The sequence below is a fragment of the Brachyhypopomus gauderio genome, chromosome 2 (genome assembly GCF_052324685.1).
Source record: "Brachyhypopomus gauderio isolate BG-103 chromosome 2, BGAUD_0.2, whole genome shotgun sequence".
Taxonomy (NCBI): domain Eukaryota; kingdom Metazoa; phylum Chordata; class Actinopteri; order Gymnotiformes; family Hypopomidae; genus Brachyhypopomus; species Brachyhypopomus gauderio.
The window spans coordinates 31308956-31328584 of NC_135212.1; the positions used below are offsets into that span (position 1 = coordinate 31308956).

Sequence of the window (19629 nt, forward strand, 5' to 3'; positions counted from 1 at the left end):
CAAATCGGACAGTTTACACATCACAATGAGGGTTGTTAAGGTTTCACCAGAACGCATTTTCGACATAAAGTCTACTCAAAGCATTACTGTTTTTACTAACACAAACGGTTACCGGCAGCTAACCGTAGTCCTCTTAGCAGGCACAGGTAGTATGTCTCTGCGTTTATCATGTTATGAATGAGGAGGGATCCCCGTCCATACACCTGACTTGGTATTTCTAATCATAGCTCCGCTGCCTAAAACCAACTACCCCCTCTAGGGTTGACGTCATCTGGCTACCTCAAACCATCACACATTCAGACACTAAACCATTAATTACTTTTAGTTGAGAACTAAATGTTGTGGTTCTGGTGTAATTTGAATATGTGACTGATTCTAAATTAATGAGACTGATTGATAATTAAGGTAAAAACTAATTACATCTACTTTAAAGGCTTAGTAGGTGAAACCCCTACATAAGCATTCCAACAGAAGTCATCCCACAAATGAACCCTGGACATGGCGAACACTCAGCTTAGAAGATGCTGTGCTCCGTACAGATTAGAATGAAGACATTTGGGATGCTTTGTGGTTCTTTCTATTTATGTCTCAACTTCACTGTCCTATGAGTCAGATTAATATGGGTATACAAAGAGATATAGCTAGAATGTTATATCCTGGATGAAAATGAATGATTCCTTCGATTAAAGCTATGCAAACCATTCATTATTAAGATTACTTGGTAATAGGGTATTCAAAAGTGTTAAACATGAAGCTTAGGTAGTTACATTATCTGACTGACAGTCAAGTCAAGTCAAATTTATTTATATAGCTCTTCTTACAACACGTTGTCACAAAGCAGCTTTACAATTGTATGGGTCCAGATCCCTAATGAGCAAGCCAGAGGCAACAGTGGCAAGGAAAAACTCCCTATGATGGTGGGGATTAGGAAGAAACCTTCAGCGGACCAAGACTCAAAAGGGAACCCATCCTCCATTGGGCTGCCTGCTAGCAGAAGTCTGTATTTATAGTCCAAATGTAGTTCTATAGTTATAGTTGTAGTTCTAATTCCAGGCCAAGAAGTCACAGTCCCTTCAATGCAGATGGTGAGCCTCCAGTAGGAGTTTGCATCAGCATGTTCTCTTGCGGCAATGGCACATCCAATCCCGGCATCAGCACATCCACTGGCAAGCCAGACCATCTCCTAGGTGCTTGTATGGAATCATTTTGGTTAGAAGCATGCAAAAAAGATATAAAATACAGGTTGAGTATGTGATGTCAAGTCAAGTAAAACCATGACCAACAAGATCCAAATAACTCTCACGCATTGAGCGTGAGACACGCATTTTACTGTCTTCACACGCTCTCACGCCACACATCCGAATTCTCACGCCGAAAAAAAAAAATCTAGTTTATTTATCTCTGATCCACATCTATGATTCAATGAGTTACTAGTTTGCTCTGTCACCAACCACTGGCGATTGATCGATTGCGATATAATACTTAATTTGTGTCCATTTTACACCGCCCCAGTAACAATTTGCCCCGGTACATTTGCCACCCCCCAACAACACCCCCCCCCCTCAACAATTTACACTCGCCACCTCCTCCAGGTTCAAATCTCACTCCAAGCGATCTTGAAAAGTTGGAAACCCTGAAATAAATAGGTAAATAGATAATTAAAATGGACTACTAAATAGAGGAAACCATACAACATTTACTCCCTATTGCAATATAATCACAAAAAAAGCAAAAAAAAATAATCACAATTTTTTTGAAAAACACCCGCAACATCAAACATTTTAGCCCACAACAATCACAAGAAAGGCCCGCGAAATCCTGGTGGGACTGATTAACTTAACATCCAAAAAGGCTAAAGGCAGTATCACCTCATCACCCCCCCCCCCCCCCCCCCCCCCGCCCCTTCCATAGTCCTTGGGCCAAGGCCTCCTTGGTCCTCCAGTCCACCAGATATACCATTCTGATGCCAGGCACACTCTTATTTACAGGCCCGAGACCTTCAGGACTCTTTGCCTTCAACTCATAAGGAGTGCTCACACACACAATTTACTACTACAGATAGAGAGAGACTGCAAGCATGTAAAGCATACATGATCAACGTATGTTCGCAATACCTTAATAAAGTGATTTCTACTCTACTTATTACTAAAAGTGATCAATACATACAATATATGAATACTGAGGAATATGATTACAGAAAGACCAAATTTCATTCGCCCCAGCAGGGGTGAATGAACATCTCATGATTGTTTGCCTAAAGCTTAACAAGGACCAGATGGCCACTGTTGTAAGTTCTTCTTTTTGAAATGTTCAAATACCTATTGGTGCTTGCAGCTGTCAAACATAACCTTATCATCAGTTCTAATGTCATCCTGAACTTCTTGAGACAGAAAGTTGAAGACATCCTGGATGCATCCAACTCCAAGAACTGGCACATTATTTCTAAGGACAGTGACTGACTCATTATAACATCATGTGTAAGTTGAGTCTCCCAGATGGTACCCACTTTAGCAGCAAGTGTCAGTGAGAAATAAACATGGTCATCTCCAAGACCTTACCAGCAGCCAGTGAAGTCTACTGGTATGTACTGCTTATATGTACATACTTAATTTACTGCTTATAGTTCTAGTGGTGCTCAAGGAAATCATGGGATACATCTCTCCCAATGGTGCTGACATGAATTTTAATTTATCTTTGGGATCAATAAAGTATCTATCTATCTCTATCAATCAATCGATTAATTGACATGAACCCCATGAGTTCGCACAGGCCAGTGGATCTATAAGCAGTCTACAGTATAGATTCACTGACCCAGTGCTGATGATGTGACTTAACCCTCACTTCTAGTCTCATGAGCAGTAATAGCAAAACATATAAGATTTGACTCAGAATGCAGCAGATGGTTGATCCCTGGATGTCTTGTGCTCACTGCTCACTTAGACAGTTTGGAATTTCAGGTTAGTGGAGCTGTGAAACGTTGCACTGAGTGAAAGTCAGTTCAGCAGCTATGTTGTTCTTTATGCTGATCCTTGTCTCCCATGGCCATTGTGGTATACCAAGACAAATAACCATTTCTCATTGCTTTTGAAATCGAGAAGAATCCTTTTCTCCATAAATTATAACCTGCTATGCTGAAAATAGTTCAGCACTCACCTCAATCTGAATGTCAAGTGTGTACATTTGTGACGCTGAGTGCGCGTCGACAAACAAGGTGGCTTCAGAAAGAGAATACAAACATTTTGTTTTATTTTGTGAAAAGTGCAGTCAGAGCACATTGAACATAAACTCACATATAGGTGTATTACTCTGACAAAGACGAGCACACAACGTTACACATACACACACGCGCGCTTTATACATTTTAACTAACAAGCACCGCGTGAAACACGTTAGACTAATGACACAGGTGAACACACACACACAACCACACCCTCACATACATACACGGACTTGGACTACGTAAACACACTCCCAAGGGGAGGGGTCTGGGGCTGTAACATGACAACATTATTATCATAAAAGTAAGAACAATACAAAACCTGGCATGAAAGAGTGGAACTGAGCAACAGGACCCAATCAGTTATGCTACAATTTCACCTCTAATATGATCTGTTACTGTGAACTTCATATTGTCAATTAGCTTGTATCATAGAATATTCTACTTTATTAGGTAAAAAATCAAATGTAGAGATCATTCAGAGTGTGATTTCCTTTATTCTCTGCTTGATTCAATTAAAAGTGCATCACAGTCACAATCACTGCAATGTTTCCTAGCACTTCTTCAAAAGACCACCCCAGGTTTTACAGAAAAAGTGCATGATCATTTGCATTTACTAATACAGATTATTTACTAATAATGCATTTGCATATCATCTGACATGGGTTAATGCTGTACTGTCCCTTATGTCTCTTTAGCAACTAGGCCCCAGTTTAGTTACTCTTTTCTGTTTTATTTAGATCAACACTAATCATGCTTTTTTCTGCACTCTGCTTTTCTTCACACACATAATGACATATAATGATCAAAACATTCTTAACCCCTGCTAATGCACTGAACAAATTTGCATGTGTCTTATTTTCCCAGAACTAATTCAAGCTCCTGTCCATCCTATTTATCTTTTCACCATCAGCATTGCTCTGCAGAACAGAAATGCACACCCTTATTTTCCTCTTTAATCCTCTTAGTTTCACCTCACAGCTGGTTCCCCTACATAGCACATAGTTCCAAACAACACCCCCTGTAATAAGAATATCAGTGCTTGCTGGTATTCAAAACGTACTCAAATGAAGCCTCCCAAATAAACATTTTGTGATTATAATTCTATCATTTTTTTGCTTTTAATATTAGAATCATTATTATTCCATTTTCCAAACATCAAACCCTGGATCACCTAAAGACCTGACAGCGGCTGAACAAGAACCAGGCCATCAGGGACAGCGATAGACAATAACTAATGAATGGGTAGAAATCCAGACAGAACCAACTACTTGAATGTGTTTCTCAACAGGTTCAACATCACATCCTGCTTTCTCATCTCTAGGAACCATACATCATCCACCAAAACCTGCCTTCCCACACCTCCCCAGCGTCTCCCCTCTCCCCTCCCACACCTCCCCTATGTCTTTCCCACTCCCCCCTCACACCTTCCCTATGTCTCTCGCACTCCCCTCCCACACCAATTGTAGCATTAGAAGTAGAATTTAGGGACCTGGTAAACAATTTTGTTGAGTGGTATGGGAAGAACCATGTGTACCTCTGTATGACCAAGACCAAAGGGATTGTCAACTTCATCAAGAAGTGGACCTCAACCAGACCAAGAAATGTAATGGGACAGGATGTTGACCTCTTTGACATCTATAGATATCTTGGGGTCCACAACAGGCTGGACTGAAAGGTCATCACAGATACTGTGTACAGGAAGATGATGAGCAGGCAGTTCATTCAGGTTTGTTAATGGCTGCAGCTAGATGTTGGATGTCTACCAGTCTGTTGTTGCAAGGGCTGTCTTCACTGGAGCAATACACTGGGGCGGTAACATTAAAACCGGAGAAATTAAGAAGCTCAACACTCTGAAGAAGAAGGCTGGTTCTGTGCTGCAATGCTCCATGGGAAGGCTGTTTTACATCATAGACACTGAAGCACATCTGTTCTATGATCTATTAGCCAAACAGCAGAGGACATTTAGTAGCATGCTTATTCAGCTCTGCCATAGCAAGGAAGAGTACAGGAAGTCGTTCCTACCAACAGCATGTGTTTCTTGGATGTCTTTCTGTTTACTGTATACAGCACTGCTGCTCTTCATGAGAATAGCACTGCACTTATTATGGCCTCTCTGATCATTCATGCTTTGTTGAACATCTTCTGTTTCATACCTGCTGTTTCAAATTTATACATGTTTTGTGAGTTCTCTTTTTAACTGTGATGATGCTTGATACTTCAAATATGAATGATGAAGTGATGACATTCTGGATTGGGTTGAGAAATTGACTTTGCTTTGTGTTCACAGCTTTGGACTTGTACAATATTTGGGATCATTGTCTTACTGGAATGGACTTCGCATTTTGAAAGCTTTCTTCAAAGCTCAGGTTTTTAGCATATGGAAGCAGTATCTCCCTGTATTTTCAGCCCTTGCTGAAAAGCATCCCCACAATATAATGCTGGCATCCCCATATGTCCAGCCAGTAATGGGCTTTGACCATTCTTTCCCATGTTGGGATGGTGTGTACTGTGAAATGAGCATTTTTAGATTTTACACCACATACATCTTGACTAAAAACCTACATTTTTTTTCATCTGATCACAAATCTGTATTCCACATTTTATCTACGTCACCCTTTCTCACAAATTCCAGACATGTCTTGATGTGGTTTTTCTTCAGTAATGGGTTCCTTCTAGCCCTCTTCTCATTCAGGTCAGTGGCACGCAGAGCTCTTAATAAGATTGACTGGTGCACCTTCACTCCAGCCACTGAACTCCTTAAAAGGGATTGTTGGCCTGCCTGTGGCTTCCCTCACAAGTTCTCCCATCAGTCTTCATATTGTTATCTATCACCTATCTGGTTTTCTGGGATGCTTCATAGAAAAGTTTGGCATGCATTATGCCTTATGCACCAGTCAGTGAGCAGCTGAAAGGATACATGATAAATCACATGATCTCTTCTCATGATCTTCCTGCAATGTTCTCTGCAATGTACTATTTATGCCCTTTATATTGGATATTACGTCTCTGACTTTGGCTTGCGAATTCTCCATTGCTTACAATTGTTTGGATCACTAATTTTTACATATATTGTATAAGATTATTTATTCGGTATTAAAACTCTCAAGATCTCAAGACTGAACCAGCCCTGGAAGGCCTTCCCCTCTGTGCCATCACACCCCTGCAGCTTATCCAGAATGCATTGCATAGCTTTTCTTGAACCTTCCGTGTACCCCATTGCTGTGTTCCCTCCGCTCCTCCAATGGCCCTCTGTAGAAGCTTTCATCAAATACAAAACACTCATGCTTGCTTACACAGCCAAAACTGGACCAGATTCTATGTGCCCAATAGCACTAATCTAAGTCCATTCTCCAACGAGCGGCCTTCACTGTTCTAGTATGGCTCAAATACTATCTCTCAAGACAAAGAAAGCACACATCAAAACTCTTCTCTACCATGGCAGTCTGTACAGCCGAGACAGTAGCTGTCTTTAAACACAGACTCACCTCTTCACTGAGTCACGGAGTACTTAAATATGCACTTAAACAAGCCTTTCTTTCTTCTTTCTTGTTTTAGCCCGATAGCCTGACAGGATTCTTGACACTAACCTATGCTTGCATGATGATGTGCTTCCGCAAGCTACAAAGCACTTCAGTAAATCGTCATAGACAAGGACATTTCCCAAAGGCTGAAAATGTTCATGTACATGTTCATGTACATGTTCATGTATGTGTTCATGTGCATGTTCCTGTGCATGTTCATGTGCGTGGTAATGTGCGTGTTCATGTACATGTTCATGTATGTGTTCATGTGCGTGTTTCTGTGCATGTTCATGTACGTGTTCATGTACATGTGCATGTACAGTTCCCTTTACTGTTTTGAGCAAGGACCTGGTCTAGGCAGTCAGTTGTATGATGCAGCTTTCGTTTCATCTCAGCTGAGTCAGCATTGCTCGTTGGGATATTACGTTAAATATTTTTACACAACACTCTACATTTGCAAATGATCGACTATGCATTGAAGGATCACAAGACAAATAGTATTTGCATGAATATAAATATTATTGATCAGTGGATTTAAGTAATTGATTATCCACTTCACTGTATTAAATACATTTTATTTAATATAGTGCTTTTCAGGACACTCACTGTTGCTTTACAATACAAAAAAATACAAGCAGCATATAGAATGTACAAAACATTAAAATAAAAGACAAAACATTAAAAAGAAACAAAAAAATAATTAGATAAAACAAATAAAGAAAGAGACAAATGTATAGCATCATAAATTAAAAGCTGATCTGAAGAGATGAGTTTTTAAAAGAGATTGAAAAGTGTAAAGATTAGAAGAGTCACGGATGTGTTTGGGAAGAGAGTTCTAAGGTGTGTGCAGTCACTGAAAATGCCCCATCACCCCAGGTATGATGTTTGATCCTACATGGTATGGACAGAAGATTTGCACCAGAGCAACGAAGCGATCAAGAGGGAGTATAGTGATGAAGCAAATCGGTGATGTAGGCAGGTGCCTGATTATGGAGGGCATTAGACTCTTATACAGTAGCCTCAATTTGCTTCAGGGCGTTAGACTGTTACACAGAAATGTTAGGACATATTGCATTCAGGCAGTGGACTTTATCATAATCCTTAATTTGTTCTGTTTGATTTTATTGTATTATGTAAAACGTATGAAGGAACTCTTTGTGAATAGATTTCAAAAGACCCAGAACAGAAAGATATCAAAGCCTAGCTGCTAACATGCTTGAATACAAAGGTATCAGTGATGTCTAGATATCTGAAAATAATTCTCAGAAATAGAAATGACCTGCATCAGATGATATGTGGGATGATTTCCTATGAGCATTTTCAGTGAATATTCAGTGAATATCAGCCAGCTAGTAATCCAAGGAAACGTAAAACAGCCTCGAGCCTCCCTGCGTCAACAACAGTGTTCGAATACAGGATTTGCGGATTTATGTGTGTGTGTATGTGCATGAGTGTATGCCCAGAGACTGCAGTGCTGTAAATCAGAAGTGCGTGGAAGAGGTAAGGCTGCGGTGTGACGCTGTCTTGGCCTTAACCTTGTTCAGATGTTCTGCCTCATCTTGAAAGGAATTGCTCATCATTTTAATGGCTTTGTTGAGGGCTGGGTCAGAGCATCTCTTCAGACTTCAACCATCAGGCTTCAACAGGCCTTGCTCTTGTGCTGTCTCTTCCCCACCTCTCTCTCTCTCTCTCTGTATCTATCATTGTGTTCCTCTGTCTTCCTCTCTCTATCTCTAATCGTATTCCTCCTTCTCGCTCTCTCTTTCTTGTGGCCCCTCTCCATCTTGTTTCTCCCTTACTCTCTCTCTCTTTATCCCTTACCTAACTCTACCTCTATCTTCTCCTATCATACTTTTTCTCTTTTGCAGTGTCCCTCTGTATTTTTTGTGTCTTTATCTTCATGTACCTGCTTGTATCTAGTTATCTCTTCTATACTGTCTAGTTATCTCATGTATACTGTATGTAGTGATCTCTTCTGTGCTGTACGTAGTTATCTTTTCTATACTGCATGTAGTTATCTCTTCCATCCTATTTTCTTCTCTCTCCCATGTCTTATTCTCACACCCTCAGGTCCACCTCACTGCAGTGCTAGATGAATTGATTTTTTGCCATCTTTCTCACTCTCTGCTATATCTCCCCAGTCTTGGTATGACTGCCGGAAGAATCAAACATGGCATGTGGTAAAATCTGCACACAGACGCACACATGCACTCACGCACACACACATGGACACACAAAGGAAAAATCCTGAGAGAGGAGAGCTCACACTGAGGTGGGGGCGGTGGGGGGAGGAAGCATATTCTGTCTTACACCGCACCACACCCCCCCCCCCCCCCCAATACACACACACACACACACACACACACACACACACACACACACACACACACACACACACACACACACACACAATCTCTCTAACTCTGTCTCTCTTGCTACATACCCAGCAGCCCTCAAAACCACATCTCTCTCTCTCTTTCCCTTGAAGTGAAAGGTAAGGAGAAGGCAGAGCGGAGTGCGAACAAAGCCAGTCAGGCACCACTGCAGGGTCGCAGACAGAGTAACAGCTTTGAGATGCCTTCACAGACAGACAGCAGCAACCACCTCAGTGGCCAACCGGAGGTAAGAACAAGCTGTGGAGAGAGAAGGAGAGAGAGAGAGAGAGATAGAGACAGAGATAGAGAGAGAGAGAGCGATGAGAGTGAGTGTGTGTGAGAGAAAGAGAGAGACAGAGAGGGAGAGCACGCAGCGGAGAGAACATGCTGGAATAGCTGTGAGTTGTGGTGTGTATGTGCATGTGTATGTATAACTGTTCCAATGCTGCAGTCTGTACCTTTGTTTCTGAGTTTTTGAGAGTCCATGACAGTGTGAGGAAAGGACAGTGGAGAAAAGAGTTCCATCAACCAGTAACCTCCATCTCATGGAGTCCTGGCATGTACACACTCCCTGAAGGAGCCCGGAGGAGCTCCTCTGCAGAGGGGTGTTATAATGCATGTCTGTGCGTGCGTGTGTGTGTGTTTGTGATGTCTATGCAAATTATCACTGCTTTCAACTGGGGAGTAAACAAGGGTCTGTGGTTTGTGTGCATGTGCATGAATTCATGCCTCTGTGTGTGTGTGTGTGTGTGTGTGTGTGTGTGTGTGTGTGTGTGTGTGTGTGTGTGTGTGTGTGTGTGTGTGTGTGTGTGTGCATACGCATGCAAGGACAAGCTGTAGTTCTTTTAGTGCAATGCAGGAGTTTTCCAGGGAACAGCTCTGGTACAAAGAGACAACACAAGTGCAGCACATGCAGATATGTGTAAGAAATGTGAAAGCACTAAGTGTGAGTGTGTGAGTGACCGGGGAGGTGGGGTTGGAGGTGTAATGGTGTCTCACAAATCAAGACTCAATTCCGATTTCTGTGCTGGTGTCATTGTATAAGTTAGATTTATATTTTAACATTTGTCATTTGTTTGGGTGCAGACAATTATTTTCCTGAAATTGTAGTCACTGATGTTAAGTAGTGAATTATCCTAATGACTTTCCAGCACTTTAACCTGCTTTTTATTTAAAGGACACTTATTGAAGGATAGCATGAAATACTGCCTAATTTTCTGCATGTCGTTCTGACAAAACTCTTCCTACCTGAATGCCAGACTAGAGTTGTCAATGTGTCAACAAGGAGAGGATTTTGCTATTGGCGTTGTGAGGAAATACTTGATTAGTGGAGAGCAGTGTCTTAAGTGCTAATCGAATGTCTACCTTACATGAATGTAAAAGAAGACTAAAGAATGCAAGTGTGCAGGTTGACGTCCTATTGTATTGGAACGCAGCAGTGGAGCTGCCAGATGTGCACAACTACGTATTTGTTCATTTGTTACTTTTATATGTATTTTAGATTTTTTAAAACTTTGATATATTTTGTGGGAATTTCCCTTTATGTAAGCACAGAAGAGGCATATGTAACAAGCTGTAGCTAGATATGGTTATGTCTGTAAAGCTGATTTCTGGCAGCATCTTGTAAGAAGTCCTGCACATTTGAACTGATTGTCAGTGTGACAGTCTTGCTCTGACTGCACTTCAGGACTGACATGAGATGTTCACAGTCTGCCTTGGTGCTGTAGCTGCCCTTGGAGGTATAACCTTTTGTTAACACTATGAATGATTGATTAATTCTGACTATAAGGTCATCTGCTTCTCTTATGTCTCTCCCAAGCTTTCTGTTTGCACATTTATTCTTACCAGATACTGCATAAATCAGATAGTTTAATGCTATGTAAATCATGAATTATGGATATTTATTTAGCAGTCAGGCTCTCAGCAGGGAGACAAGAGGCAGAGTGTAGAAGAAAGGTTTGTCACTCACAACAACAGACATACATTTATTTAGAAGAAAAATAAACCAGTATGAAAATTAGCCTGGAAACGTCAGAAGAATATTGCACCTCACTTTATGTCTGTCTGTTACTTGCCAAGACTGGGTGAGTATGAAGTAAATGTGTGCACACATATGCCTAAAAGATTTACTACTCATATGTTCAGTAATGCATTTTGTTGTTGTGGTCCTCCATTCAGTCCAGATATCGGTTTTAAAAACATTATTAAAATGTTTAAAAATGTTAACAAAACATTTTAAAAATCCCCTGTTCATGGTGGAATATTTATTGTTCTAAATACTGTTCTAAATACTGCTGGGTTGAGATTTAGATATTTAGTGAAGATACAAGATGTGTTAGAGGAGTTGAGACTGGAACCAGGTTACAGAAGGACTTCTGTAAGTCCCCATCCAATAACATTCACACAGAATGTAATTGGTCTTTTCCAAGGGCTGTGAACCATACAAAATACAGGGTAAGGACCCAGTGCATAGCCCCAGTGAAAGAGCCCAGAGCTTGGGGCACAGAGGTGACAGCATCTGTAACTATATGTACAGGAGTGCTTTTGATAACTTCTCTTAAACCAATACAACATGGAGGTACTGTTGACAGACAATGCAAAAATGCTTGGTAGTTTTGGATGAATTAATTCCAAAAAGTATTAGGAAAGTTTACAGCAGAGTGTCACGATGGCTATCTGTAATCTGAAACTCTAAAGGGTTTCGGCATGACAGTCAACTAAAGCAGAGAAGGACATTAACAACAAAATGGCTGATACATAAGGAAACCACTGTCTTCTTTATTATAAAGACCTTCGTCAATATCAGATTGCATTTTTTTGTATTGTATGAAAAATAAGATTTAGATCACTGAAGTTTCTAGACACAATGGTAAAATGCTGCTTTATCGTGTCTCAAAGAGTTGGTCACACACACACACACACACACACACACACACACACACACACACACACACACACACACACACACACAAATACACCATCAAGAGTGACTGGTTATAGAGTTAAGATGCCAGATATCCACCACCACATCTCAACACACATATTCACTCCAATATAAACACATACCCAGAGGTGTCAATTCCAGGTTCAGAAAGTAAAAGTCCTCACCAGGATTTTGCTCAAACTTGCTAGATTTTCAAATTAGTGCAATCCAGGTAAAATTAGTGGAATCAACACAATCCAGGAAGCCTGAGCAAAATCCTGGTGAGGACTTTTACTTTCTGAACTTGGAATTGACACCTCTGCACATACCGTGATGATCTTACTTAAGTGTGTGCTTTTGATTGCTGAATGTGGTTCAGTTCTCACACACAGGCAGATGCCTGCAAACATGTCCAGACACTTTATATACTCCTTTTTTGTACGACAATAGTACACACATGTACACACACCAATAGCTTTGAAAGTTTCTCTTAGTGGGTGTCATTGGGCCATCTATACACACTTCCTTCAGCAACACTCATGGGTGTGTGAGAGTGTGATACTGATTAGAGACGTCTGTCCTGGCGCCAGAGCCCCAGATGCAGGTTCCGGCTTGGTTCCGTCCTAATGCTGCTATTTCTGTCCCCACAAGGTCAGTGTTGTTTCGTTTGACTGTCGATGAAAGGACACAGAGTCCTCACAAGGAAATAAACCATGAACACACATACATCCCCTTCTCTGTAAACCCTCAAACACTGAGAGAAAGAGAGCTCACTTGGCCAGAGGCCCAGCAGGCAGTCTTTGACACTAACAACTTTTAAGTCATTTGCTCTGACCAACCTCCAGGTGTCATAAATGCTAGAGATAAGATAGGAACACAGGCACCCCAACTACTCTCACTTTCCTTTTGGTTATTCACTCACACACATACACACCATAATAAGACAGCAATACAACATTTGTTGTTTTCGATCTGTGTAATGCATTAAAAATAAAACAGTCGAAGTACACTCTGGACTTCCATTCCACATGTTTGTCCTCCAAAAAACCTACTGAGAAAAATGTCACCACTGCTGTAGTGTTGATGGAGGGGGATATAGTTTGCATATTTCTTTCCTTTGCTATTGTATTGATCAATACAACAGAAATGCCAATTGCCATTTAATGTGTGTATATATTTAATTTATTTATTGTAGTGAGCGCAGGATAGGCAGGACGCAAATGAAGGAGAACATAAATTTAATGAGAATTACTAACAAAACAGTGGCAACAACACAGACGCAAAAGAAAGCACCACTATACCAACCTAAGGATAACACACAAACACAGCTACCAAACATCTTGGAGACACAGGGATGGGAGCTAGTTGCAAATGCAAACATAGAGAGGGTTAAATCAATAGGAAGCTAAACTTTAAAGTTACACTGATGAGGGAGACAACTAAAACAAAATGCAAAATAGGGGGAGACCAGGTATAGTTGTAACACCATCAGTTTCACCGATCACAGATAAGATAGGAGTCATACATTCCAGTATTTACCCAATTCCTCTCTGATCCCACATGGTGAATATCAAGGCTGTGCGAAAAAACAGATTTTGAGGTGAGAAAGTAAATTTCTGAATCAAGACTATATTTTGTTTAGTACTTATACTATTGCAGATAAAACCATATGAATGATATATATATATATATATATATATATATATATATATATATACTGTGTTAGGTCTTGGTTCAATAGGCTATGTGCAATCATTTCAATGTGTTTTAATAAACATTGAACCAGTCCGGCCCTCGGCTTGTAGCAAATTTGGTTTTTTGGCCCTCGGTGTATTTGACTTTGACATCCCTGATCTAGATTAATCTATATTAAAATGGCTCATATGCGTGCTACCCAAGTAATGATTAAAAGTCAGTTTTTGAGATAGGGTGCATTAGACCAGGGGCTCATCTCCTGTTTCCAAAATGCATCAATGACTGCTTGAGAAAGATGTTCTACTTTGATACTTGAAGAAAAAAAACATGCTCAATAAAATGTAGGCTACTCGTGTTCAAAGGTTTAGTCAGTTAAACATGAATTTCTACATACTGTACATTAAAAAGGGGTTGATAACATGTTTATTCAGCTAAACATGATATTTGAAATGTAAGCCAACATTTAGTACATTTAACCTCACAGACGTAATTTGGGGGGGACTTTTTCAAAAGCCGGTTTTGGTCCTCTGCTACGGAGCCCGGGAGGGGACATGGGTAAAAAATAAAAATTAAACGAGGCAACGTTTTACCATTCGAGCACACATTTTCTGTAATTTGTGCTCACAATTTATTAATTTGTGCGCACGTTTTGTTTTAATCGTGCGCACGTTTTCATTCATTCATTTGCAAACCCTACTGGCCTAAGCACATACATTGCAGATACAAGGAGAGAGGCAGTAACAGTTCCCTGTATATACTTTGATTGTTTAGATTTATGCCACAATGAACAGAGATACGTTTATTATTTGCTTATGCGTCATGAGGGCGTTGTAGCTTCCCTTGCACAGCGGGGAATCACAATCAGTAAACGGCATCTGAAGCGAATTCTAAGCCTTTTAATGAACATTTATGACGAATTTTAATGTTGCTTTGTGTTTCAGGTTTGAAAAGTATTCGCGACGCGTCAAGTATAAAGCCTGGTTTATAACATAGCTAACATAGAGGAAGTTATTGACTTTGTCGACCAGCTTCAAGGTTCTGGAAGACTTAATGGCATATCGTCTTGGTAGAGATCACTGACTCTTAAGCCTGGTTTATACTTGACGCGTCGCGAGCGGCGTGAGGGTCTGCGTGAGGGTCCGCGCGCTGTGGCTCTGTCCGTGCGCGCGCGCCTCAGCGCAATGAACAAAGTCATGTTTGCAGGGTTCATACACCTTTATAAGGTGTAATTCAAGCACTTGTATGTCAAGGTCCAATTCAATATTTCCCAGCACGATAAACTTAAATAAGTTAAACATTTATACATATACTCGAATGATTCGAAATGATTCGAAATAATTTGCTTTTATCACATTATTTAATGGTTGTTTATTTTCAAAACGCCCAATCTGAACATCTTCACGTTCTCTCGTGTTTCGTCCTGGAATTACAAGAGGCTGGTATTTGTTAACGTAATACAAGAGAACTGTTCAGTCAGACAGATATTTGTTGTGAAACAAAGTAGTTACAATTTCAAGCATTTTAAAGTACTTTTCAAACCTGAAACACAAAGCAACATTAAAATTCGTCATAAATGTTCATTAAAAGGCTTAGAATTCGCTTCAGATGCCGTTTACTGATTGTGATTCCCCGCTGTGCAAGGGAAGCTACAACGTCCTCATGACGCATAAGCAAATAAGACCTAATAAACGTATCTCTGTTCATTGTGGCATAAATCTAAACAATCAAAGTATATACAGTTTCAGGAAACTGTTACTGCCTCTCTCCTTGTATCTGCAATGTATGCGCTTAGGCCAGTAGTGTTTGCAAATGAATGAATGAAAACGTTAATTGTTAATTGTTAATCGTGCGCACGAATTAATAAATCGTGAGCACAAATTACAGAAAACGTGCACTCGATTGGTAAAACGTTCCCTCGTTTAATTTTTATTTTTTACCCATGTCCCCTCCCGGGCTCCGTACTCTGCAGTTTTAACGGTTAAAAAGAAACCGTTAAAACTTCGTGGCTGCATCCATGTAAACACACGTACGATTTGTAATTCACAGGTTTGAAAACTCGTTCTCGCCCCTACTGTGCAATTTGGTTAGGAATACAGCCGAGCTAAACTATCAAGTTGAAAGTCATCATAATTTGCTTACCCATTTTGACCCAGTTCCCAACCCAACTTTAAGAATAGATTAACGGCGATAATTTTTATATCGCCCGATAAGATTATCAAATTAACGAACACCGTTAACGGCCCACCACTAATATATATATATATATATATATATATATATATATATATATAAAATATAATTTATATTAATACTATATAAACTGTAGTTTCTCAGGTAAACTGTGATGCATTTTTCCCCTGTTAATTTCAAATCACCTTGCTAATACAGCTAGTTAAACAGTGGCTGACAGGGATGGGGTGGGTTGTAACACAGCTTTAAAACGTGTTACAACCATCACCTTACATACAACTAAGAAAACTTTCTTGATTTTTAATAATTTTAAAGAAAGACTGACAGAGTCAGAGCCTGACAAAAAAAAGACTGACAGAGCCTGCAAATGTTTTTAAAAGAAGCATCTGATGAGGTCACAAATAAGGGCAAGTCAGTCAGATCAGTTGCAAAGGCACATGGTATCTGCCATGTATAACACACACACACACACAGACATTGTTTTTATTTGACCTACATGTTCTTTACACAGGTACATTGTATTAGTGTTCATTAAGCATACATATTGTTAAATTAGTTTGTTCTAGTACACTAATTTACACACACACACACACACACACACACACACACACACACACACACACACACACACACACACACACACACACACTTCTGAGTAAAACAGAGAGAGAGAGAGAGAGAGAGAGAGAGAGAGAGAGAGAGAGAGAGTGAGAGTTCTGGATTGTTATTTTATTTAACAAATATAATTTTTGAAGCATTTTGCATGGTGTGGCCTCTGTTTTTGCTTCTTTTGTCTAATTGTTACAACTTACCCCAGCATGCGTTACAACCTACCCCAGTAGTCGGGTAGGTTGTAACAAGGGAACACCTTGTATTTGACATCAACTCATGACGGCTGTGATATTTCAATTGAAGTTTAAATTAGTGCCATTTGTAGTAAGCAAATTGGTGTACTTTGTATAAAAGTTTGAGAAGTCTAGCTCAATAATTCAGCAAGTTACAGGTGCTGAAGCAAAAAAGTGTTACAACCATACCCGGTCTCCCCTATAAAATGATCTAATGGAAGAAACAATGACCGAACAAAACTAGGAGATAAATACAAGGAACCATGCAAAAGCACAGAGCGTAACCAAACTTACTATATGCAGATTCATACAATAACAAATAAACATGAAGGCAAACACAGGGATTAAATACACAGATTTAAATGAGGAACCAAACAAGACACAGCTGGAAACAATGACGAGGAGGCGGGGTTACAAATGACAGGGGCGTGGCAGGGGAACATGTGGTGAAACCAAAACATGAACACATGGAGAAACAATACAATGACATGACAGGAGGGAGGCGGAACCAAAATACACGACAACATGACAGGGGTGGAGGGCGGAGCTATATGTGACAGTAATTGTACTGGCATGGACTTTAAGTAATTGGGCTTTTGGTTGAATCCAGTGTGAGAGAGTGGATGTTATGATGTATACGCCCTTTATGTGATGGACACATCTGTCTTCAAATGTTGTATAATGTTTTTGTTTCTGTCAGTAGTTTTTCTATTATGGTTGAAAGCTGTCTTCCAGTCTGATCCACTACTTTTGTCTTCCAGTCTGATCTACTACTCTTGTCTTCCAGTCTGATCCACTACTCTTGTCTCCCACTCTGATCCACTACTGTTGTCTACCAGTCTGATCCACTGCTGTGGTTTTTCAGTCTGATCCACTGCTGTAGTTCTCCAGTCTGATCCACTACTGTTGTCTTCCAGTCTTTCATTGCTGTGGTTGAGCTGCCAATGAAGGATGGGTTTCCTTTTGAGTCTTGATCCTCTCAAGGTTTCTTCCTAATTACCACCTAGGGAGTTTTTCCTTGCCACTGTCACCCTTGGCTTGCTCACTAGGGATCTGGATCCATGTGATTGTAAAGCTGCTTTGTGACATGTGTTGTAAAAAGCATTTTATAAAAAATTTGACTTTGACTTTTCCAGTCTTATCCACTAGTGTAGTATTCCAGTCTGATCCACTGCAGTGCTCTTCCAGTCTGATCCACTACTGTGTGATTTCAGTATCTTCCACATTGTTCACTGTATTCTTACCAATACAGCAAACAGTTGCCTGTTTTTCTAGATCTCTGGTTGATTTATTCTGGTTTTCAGCCTTAATAAGGCAATGATGTGCCTTTGATCCTCACACTGAGGGATACCAACAACATACTTCAGATGGAAATGCCACATATAAAGTCAAATGTAGACGTCTCATTAGCTCTCCTGTGCACAGTGTAAAGACATAGTGATACACAGCTCCCCTGATTCTTTTGTCTCCTGCACTGGGGAAAATGTTAATGTACTATGCAAACATGTAACACCCAGGTGCAGGTTGCTAATGACAACGGTGGTAAAGAATCAAAGAGGAGCTGCGTTACTGCACCAAAAGTGTTTATGGGCTCTGTTTCACTTCACACTCAGTGTCCTCTCTGCCATTATTCCCGCACCTCACCCAATAGGAAGTAAGCATCTGCTATTACAGTGCAAAGCTTTTTAATTAATGAACTACACAGCAGAAGACAAGGTCACACATATTCAAGTCATCGTTACCTGTCATGCTTCTTTAAGATCAACTTGGTAGTATAATGAAACAAAAGTGATGCAGAAAATGAAATGTCTCAGCTATTGTGTGGATCGCCATTTCCCTTTTGAGACAGTAATGATGTAGAGAGGTAGGCAAGGCAAGTTTATTTATATAGCAATTTTCACACATAGTGGCAATTCAAAGAGCATCTCATAAAAGAGTTGCAACAAAGATAAATGAAACTTTTGATTTAAATCAAAAAGGTAATATTTCAGATTAATTTAAGCAGAACATTTCAAATCTAAGCTAGTAACTCAAAGAAACTAGAGACTAGAGAGTCTAGATTAAATGTAGTGTGTGGCAGTCCCCGTACTGCCACTGTCCTGAAACCGCACATGCAAGGGAGATGCTGGCTTAATTAGAATCGACACATGCACACACAACAAAATGCTTGTGGGAAGGATTCTGCTTCTTCAGAGCAGCACATATGCTGATGTCTGCAAACCATGAAGTGGAGAGATACTCAAGCATGCAAAAATGGGTCTCCACCATCACACTGGCATGAGTGCCGACTCACAGGGAAACCCAAGAGAAACAACTAAGGCACGAGGCATTATTATTGGGTTCCAACTCATGGGTGATATCTGCAAGCATCACCTTTCTGCATGCATTCAGATAAACCAGCTACTAATCACAAAGCGTATCAGAGTAGGTGTGCATAAGATCTGTCAAACAGGAGGATGAAACTGATGAGCTCAATATGATCAGCACACATTGCACACACTGATGGTCCTTGCTGGAGAGACACACACACTGAATTAGGGTTTGAGATCTAATACTGAAGCCACATATAGCGTCTTGCCCTGGAAACGTCCTGATTAGGAATTCAATGCCTCCTTAAAGCCATAAGATCTTCAGAAGGGACCCCACTATTCTCATTCACACATGGTGTTTCTCAGTAAGCTGCTATAGTAACATTGGGCTCATTAGTGATTCTATGTATATCATGCCACCAGCAAATCAGGTGTGAACAGATAACTTGGATCGCTGTTTCCTGAGTCATATTTAAATGTGATCACTTCTCTCTGTGGCCAATACCACATGGGTGTGTACATGGTGTGTGTTTGGTTGGTTGGTTGGATTG

The 19629-nt window shown here is 40.3% G+C and overlaps 1 protein-coding gene across 6 annotated transcripts in view; it reads left to right on the forward strand.

Moving 5' to 3' along the window:
* Positions 1-4376: 4376 nt before the first annotated feature.
* The window catches only part of kcnj5 (potassium inwardly rectifying channel subfamily J member 5), a 30849-nt gene continuing 15596 nt past the window's right edge, over positions 4377-19629 (forward strand). For 2 of the 6 annotated variants that reach the window (XM_076994008.1, XM_076994010.1), the window contains exon 1: positions 9471-9514. The gene's annotated coding sequence lies outside the window, so the exon portion shown is untranslated. Of the gene's footprint in view, positions 9364-9470; positions 9515-19629 lie in introns of those variants that run through there. The other 4 variants (XM_076994007.1, XM_076994011.1, XM_076994009.1 and 1 more) reach the window with 4 other exon arrangements.